Here is a 7,745-nt window from a genome sequence, read left to right as displayed (position 1 = left end):
AAAAGCCATGGAACGGGGAGAAGGAGATTACTAAGTGTCCGTGAACTCCAGTGCAGGGATGTTTCTTCCACCGCAGGATAGGACAGGAACCATATCCTAGTCTTGGTACTGTCCAGGATGATGACTCAGAGTGGCTTACACACACACATACTCTCTCTCTCTTTCTCGCTCTCTCTCTCGAGAAATGCTGCTGATTGATAGGTTTAGCCTCTGAAGGGAGTATTTTCTATTCCATAATATTCCAGCACAGAATGGAATTTTGAACTAAATGGGAATCTGAACTACAAGAATCTAATCCAAATTTTAAAACCTGCGTGTTAGGTTCTTAGCACATCTGAAAGCACCTAGCTTAATATCTGAGATGTAGGTTCAGTGTACACACACACACACACACACACACACGCACGCACGCACACACCAGCCAACCTTGTAACATGTTCTGAGACAGCACAGCCAGTTACATCTGGTTTCCAGCAGATTTTCTTTTTTTTGAGATGGAGTTTCACACGCCCAGGTAATTTTGTTTTTTTGTTTTTTGGTGGTTTTTTTTTTTGAGACGAAGTCTCGCTCTTGTCCCCCAGGTTCAAGTGCAATGGCGCGATCTCCACTCACTGCAATCCCCGCCTCCCGGGTTCAAGTGATTCTCATGCCCCAGCCTCCCGAGTTGCTGGGATTACAGGCATGTGCCACCACGTCTGGGTTATTTTGTATTTTTAGTAGAGACAGTGTTTCTCCATGTTGGTCAGGCTGGTCTCAAACTCTTGACTTCAGGTGATCTGCCCGCCTTGGCCTCCCAAAGTGCTGGGATTACAGACGTGAGCAACTGCGCCTGGCTCCAGCAGGTTTTCTTTACGGATAATTGGTGTTACTCAGGGGTAACATGCAGAAAAGCTTGTTCCACGGAGCAAAGTGGGCAGATCCTTGTGGTACGGGACTTAGTAGACAATGACTATGCCCTCCCACGTTATGGTAAAATGCCACAAGACAGCCAAAGGAATGCTTTCTTCTTATGGGAGTGATGCAAATATTGCCATTTTTCTGTTTCAAAGAATAACAAGACATTTTCTTGGTAATCTCTCACCTAAAGTTATTATTTTGAGGGGTTAAGAATGTCTTTATCTTTTAGAGACACATGTTGAACTATTTATGGGTGAAATGACGTGATATCTAATGTTAATTAAAAATTAATTGGCCAGGCGAGGTGGCTCATGTCTGTAATCGTAATACTTTGGGAGGCTGAGGTGGGTGGATTACCTGAGGTCAGGAGTTTGAGACCAGCCTGACCAACATGGTGAAACCCTGTCTCTACTAAAAAAAATACAAAAAGTTAGCCAGGCATAGGGTGGTGTACTCCTGTAATCCCAGCTACTTGGGAGGCTGAGGCAGGAGAATCGCTTGAACCTGGGAGACAGAGGTTGCAGTGAGCAGAGATCACACCACTGCACTCCAGCCTGGGTGACAGAGCAAGACTCCGCCTCAAAAAAAAAAAAGGGTAGGTCGGGCGCGGTGGCTCACGCCTGTAATCCCAGCACTTTGGGAGGCTGAGGCGGGTGGATCATGAGGTCAAGAGATCAAGACCATCCTGGTCAACACGGTGAAACCCCGTCTCTACTAAAAATACAAAAAATTAGCTGGGCATGGTGGCGCGTGCCTGTAATCCCAGCTACTCAGGAGGCTGAGGCAGGAGAATTGCCTGAACCCAGGAGGCGGAGGTTGCGGTGAGCCGAGATCGCGCCATTGCACTCCAGCCTGGGTAACAAGAGCGAAACCCCGTCCCAAAAAAAAAAAAAAAAAAAGGGTAAAAAAAGACTTAATTTGGGGCCAAACTCAGTGGTTCATGCCTGTAATCCCAGCACTTTGGAGGCCAAGGTGGGTGGATCATTTGAGCTCAGGAACTTGAGACCAGCCTAGCCAACATGGCAAAACCCTGTCTTTACAAAAAATGTAAAAATTAGCTGGGTGTGGTAGCACTTACCTCTAGTCTCACCTACTCAGGAGACTGAGGTGAGGGGATTGCTTGAGCCCAGGAGGCGGAGATTGCAGTGAGCCAAGATCCCACCACTGTACTCCAGCCTGAGCAACAGAGTGAGACTCCACCTCAAAAAAAATGGCCAGACACAGTGGCTCACTCCGGTAATCCCAGCACTTTGGGAGGCTGAGGTGGGCAGATCACCTGAGGTCAGGAGTTTGAGACCAGCCAGGCCAACATGGTGAAACTCTGTCTCTACTAAAAATAGAAAAAATTAGCCAGGCGTGGTGGTGAGTACCTGTAATCGCAGCCACTTGGGAGGCTGAGGCAGGAGAATAGCTTGAACCCAGGAGGTGGAGGTTGTAGTGAGCCAAGACTGTGCCATTGCACTCCAGCCTGGGCAACAAGAGTGAAAAGAGTGAAACTTTGTCTTAAAATAATAATAATAATTTAAGGAGAAGGGGGAGAGGCAATAAGAGTGGCCCTGTGCTGATGGTTATTGTAACTTGGTGGCAGATATGTGGCAATTCACGGTACTAGTTTGTGGAACTTTTGTGTATATTAGAAATTTTCCATAACAGAAATTTTGTTTTGTTTTTCAGAGCACAGATTTTAGAGCAGAACAGACCTGGGTTCACATTCCCTCTGGGTTCAAATTCCTGTTATGTTTTGTCTGAGCGATCTTCCTATTTAAGTCTTCTGAACCCTGTTTCCACATTTGGAAAACGCTCATAAGAATAATCCTTGGCTCACAAATTTTTGCAAGTATACAAAGCACTTAGGGCATAGCCTGGAACATAATTGGCAATCGATAATGCTATGATAGCTTACTTGGGCCTAACCGTGCTAGCTAAATCAACTATGCCAGCTGTGGTTTCAATCTCCCCTCCAAAACTCATGCTGAAATTTAGTTGGCATTGTGATTGTTCTAAGAGGTAGGATTACTAAGAGGCGATTAGGTCATAAGGACTCCACCCTTATGAATAGGTTAATGTTGTTATTGTAGAAGTGGGTTTGTTATGGAGAGGGTGGGTTGTCGTAAAAATGAATTTTGTCCTCTCTTGGTTGCTCCTTCTTGTGCACCTCCTTTCCGCCTTTCACCATGGGATGATGCTGCACAAAGCATGCTGGTGCCATGCTCTTGGACTTCCCAGCCTCCAGAACTGAGAGCCAAGTATATCTATCTTAAATAAATTGCCCAGCATGTGGTATTCTGTTGTAGCAGCATAAAAAAGACTAAGACACCAACTTTGGGATCAGCCTGCAATCATGGTAACTGGCAGAAGCCTGGCCTGAGGTCTTGACCAAATATAAGTTATATGTGTCAGACCCTTTACTGAAACTCCTGGAGGGCATTTATTTTATTATTTTTATGTTTTTCATTTTTAAGAGACAGGGTCTCTTAAAAAAGGCACAATCAAGGCTCACCCTCGTACAACCATGGATCATTACAACCTCACCCTTCTGGGCTCAAGTGATCCTCCTGCCTTAGCCCCTCAAGTAGCTGGGACTTCAAATGCATGCCACCATGTCCAGCCAATTTTTAGTTTTTGTAGAGATGGGGGTCTCTGTGTTGCTCAGGCTGGTCTTGAACTCCTGGCCTCAAGCAATCCTCTCATCTTGGCCTCCTGGTGCTGGTATTATAGGTGTTTTGAGTCACCATGCCTGGCCTCTTTTATTATTTTTCAGTGTGGAAGTAGAAATGAGAGATGACAGGGGCAATGGTGGGGTTTGTTCCTGGGTTCACAGCTCTGCTGTAACTGTGAGGGAGCTGCAGAGGTGGGGAAGGGCAGATCAGGAAAGCAGACCTCTGAAATACAATGCCATTTGCAGATCCAGCCTCTTGTTTCCCATCCTGGACATTCATTCATTAGCAGGCAGCCAGCACTTCCCAGGCTGTCCTGGGACTCGGGGTTCTGTCTACGTGGGCACGGTTTCAGGCTGCAGCTGGCAAGGCAGACCCATGACTTTCTGCAGAGGAGCATGTGCTGGAATAGGAGACAGTGAGATCACAGGAATTCATTAGCATCCCATATTCATTTTCTTTTCCTTTCTAGGCCTTCTCCCCACCCTCTCCCTCACACTCACATCAGTCATTTTTTCTTTTCCTTAGAGTAGCTGGGAGAATCTATCAAAGCCAGTTCAGGAGCTTGCCTTTTCTGGTGTCTTTTCTAAAGATACAGCATTCAGCCCTCACCAGATGGGAACCTATCAGCTCAGCAGGCAGATAATTATTTTTTCAAGGGTGGGAGATCCTACCATGAATGGAAATTCAGGCATTTCTGCAGCTGAGGCCCCACCTGGGCAAGTCTGCTGGAAGTGCTAGTCAGTAGAGGTGGGAGGGAGGAGTGAGGTATAGGATGGATTCAAGTTCCCTTTTCCATGAAGCAGTTTGGAACCTGCTGGACCCGCCCCTGAAGTCTCTCCTTAGGGACCAGTGTAAGCCAGCCCAGTTTTGGTCTGGTTGAAGGGGGTCACCTCCTCTGTGAGGATCTGGAACTCAAGATCAGATATTGGGATGCACAGATTTCTCCTCATTCTAATAACCAGCTGCCAACAGTGGAGCATGCTGCCAGGAAGGTAATGAGCTCCCTGTTGTTGAAAGTATTCAAGCAGATGCTGGCTGGCCACCTTCCAAGGATATTGCAAAAAGAAGACCTGACATGAATGAGAGTTTACCTCTTATGTCCTCCAAAGTCTCGTCACCTCTGTTGGTTCTCATGGGGCAAAGGATGAACTTGGAGTCATCACAGGCCTAGGGTTCAAGTCCTGGCTATACAGCTAGCTGGCTAGATGGCCTTGGGCAAGTAGCTTTATGTTTTTATTAAACTACATTATACAGGTATATTTTATTTTTCTGATAATGGGTGATAATTGTTAAAAAATTTATTATGGACACTTTGTATCCTAGCATGTATAGTTTTAGTGTATCTTGTTTGATTTTTAAGTTTTGTGGGTACATAGTAGGTATATATATTTATCAGGTACATGAGATATTTTGATACAGGCATATAATGTATAATAATCACATCAGGGTAAATGGGGTATCCATCACCTCAAACATTTATCCTTTGTGTTACAAACAACCCAATTACACTCTTAGTTATTTTATTTTATTTTTTTGAGACAGGATCTTTCTCTGTCACCCAGGCTGGAGAGCAGCAACATGATCACGGCTCACTGCAGCCTTGGCCTTGCTCAAGCAATCCTCCTGCCTCAGCCTCCAGAGTAACTAGGACCACAGGCACCTATCACCATGTCTGGCTAATTTTTGTATTTTTTGTATAGATGAGGTTTCACCATGTTGCCCAGGCTGGTCTTGAACTCCTGGGTTTAAGCAATCCTCCTGCCTTGGCTTCCCAAAATGCTGGGATAACAGGTGTGAGCCACCGTGCCCAGCCTTCTTTAATAATTTTAAAATGTACAGTTAAATTATTATTGACTATAAATCATCCTGTTGTGCTATCAAATACTAGATCTTATTCATTCTTTAACTATTTTTTTGTACCTATTAATTATCCCTGATAGGGATAGGAGGCAGGGAAATTCTAGGCAGAAGAGGGCAGGTCCCTGGTGAGGGCCCCACCCTCAAGCCTGGAACTGTGGCACACATACATTCCTGTTTTCCTGTTCAAAAAAAGTTGCCTTTTCCAAAACTACTCATGACCCACCCTGCTCCCTATCCTGTGCCCATAAAAACCCCAGGCTCTGCCAGCAGAGAAGAGGAGGAAAGAGAAGAGGAGAAGCAGCAGGATGTTGGAGACTATGGCTGGATGTTAGAGAGAAGCAGCTTGACTTCAGAGGGATGCTTGACAGCGTTGCGTCAGAGAGGGGTTCAGTGGTGGGGCAGCTGGACTCCAGGGGAAGGTTATGTTCCCATTCTGTACCCATTTCATCTCCCCTTCCCATGGAGAGCCATTTTATTTTTTAAATTTATTTATTTATCTTTTGAGATGGTGTCTTGCTCAGTTGCCCAGGCTGGAGTGCAGTGGCACGATCTCAGCTCACCACAACCTCCGCCTCCTGGGTTCAAGGGCTTCTCCTGCCTCACCCTCCTAGTAGCTGGGATTACAGGTGCCTGCCACCATGCCTGGCTAATTTTTTTGAATTTTTAGTAGAGATGGGGTTTCACCATGTTGGCCAGGCTAGTCTCAAACCCCTGACCTCAAATGATTCGCCTGCCTTGACCTCCCAAAGTGCTGGGATTACAGTCTGGAGAGCCACTTTCATTGGCAATAAAATCCCCTGAATTTACCACATCCAATTTTATCGTGTGACATCATTCCTCCTGGATGCTGGACAAGAATTCAGGTGCAGGTGCAGAAGGCTGTCACACTGACCCTCCACTGAGCTGTTAATACTTAAGCTGTCCGTGGATGGCAAAGCGAAAAGGGCGCCAACTGTAACTCTTTCTGGGGCTTCGGGGGTCATGGGCATCTCCCTAGATGCTACTGCGGGGCTGCACAGAGTTTGGCTCCTGCTGGCACCAAATGTGCTCTCCCTGGCTTCTGCATTCATTCTTACAAATAAGTGAGAACATGTAAAGATTGTCTTTCCGGGCTTATTTCACTTATCCTTTTTTTTTTTTTTTTTTAATAGGAGTAGCTCCATTTTCATTAAATAATTATTTTGATTTTTATTATCTCTCTACAAAGAAACTACAAAAATACATGTAAAAGCATCAAAAAAGTACTTTAAAATCCTGAACTGATATGATACATCTTCTATGATTTACAAGAGTAAAATGTTAAATTCTACAAGTTAGAATTTCTGAATTGATTTTGACAGGAATTGACTAGAAGGAACCAGAACATCAAAGCTTACAGATCTTCTATTCATCCCCAGTTAAGCTTCTGAAAAGCTCCACATCTGTTGACAAGCACAGGCCACTGAGTCACTTGATGCTGCCACTAATGGTGAGGCTACTCTGAAGGGCAGAGGTCTATGCTGGATATGCCCAGCCTTCCATGCAACTGATCAAAGTGGTCTTCTCTTATTTTTTCCCTTATGTATAAAATAAAAGTACAAATGTACATATGGTAAAAAATGCAAATCCTTTTTAATAGCAATGTGCCTAAGTCCTTTAAACCAGTGGTCCCCAACCTTTTTGGCACCAGGGACAGATTTTGTGGAAGACAATTCTTCCATGAAGTGGATTGCAGGGGGTGGTTTTGGGATGAAACTGTTCCACCTCAGATCATCAGGCATTAGATTCTCATAAGGAGTATGCAACCTAGATCCCTGGCATGCACAGTTCACAGTAGGGTTTGTGCTCCTGTGAGAATCTAATGGTGCTGCCCATCTGCCAGGAGGCGGAGCTCCCTTGCCTGTCACTCACCTCCTGCTGTGTGGCTCTGATCCAAACAGGCCATGAACTGGTGCAGGTCTGTGGCCCAGGTATTGGGGATCTGTGCTTTAAACCATGGCTCCCTCATCTGTAAAATGGAATAATAATGAAATTGTGAAGATTACATAAATATTAAATAATGAAACACACATACCATGCTTAGCATTTAGTTAAGCATCTAAAACATGTTGGCAGGCTGGGTGCAGTGGCTCACACCTGTAATCCCAGCACTTTGGGAGGCTGAGGTGGGCAGATCACTGGAGGTTAGGAGTTCGAGACCAGCCTGGCCAACATGGTGAAACCCCCATCTCTACTAAAAACTACAAAAATTAGCTGGGTGTGGTGGCATATGCCTGTAATCCTAGCTACTCAGGAGGCCAAGGCAGGAGAATCACTTGAACCTGGCAGTCAGAGGTTGCCATGAGCCAA

At 45.3% G+C, this 7,745-nt stretch overlaps 1 pseudogene; it reads left to right on the top strand.

Annotated features, from left to right (window-relative positions):
• Positions 1-4,329: 4,329 nt before the first annotated feature.
• Positions 4,330-7,745, top strand: part of LOC116552609 — a 7,201-nt pseudogene continuing 3,785 nt past the window's right edge.

The sequence above is a fragment of the Sapajus apella genome, unplaced genomic scaffold, assembly GCF_009761245.1.
Source record: "Sapajus apella isolate SASKATOON/1434 unplaced genomic scaffold, GSC_monkey_1.0 scaffold12, whole genome shotgun sequence".
Taxonomy (NCBI): domain Eukaryota; kingdom Metazoa; phylum Chordata; class Mammalia; order Primates; family Cebidae; genus Sapajus; species Sapajus apella.
Note: the sequence above shows the minus strand (reverse complement) of the source record. Positions and strands in the feature narration are given on the sequence as shown.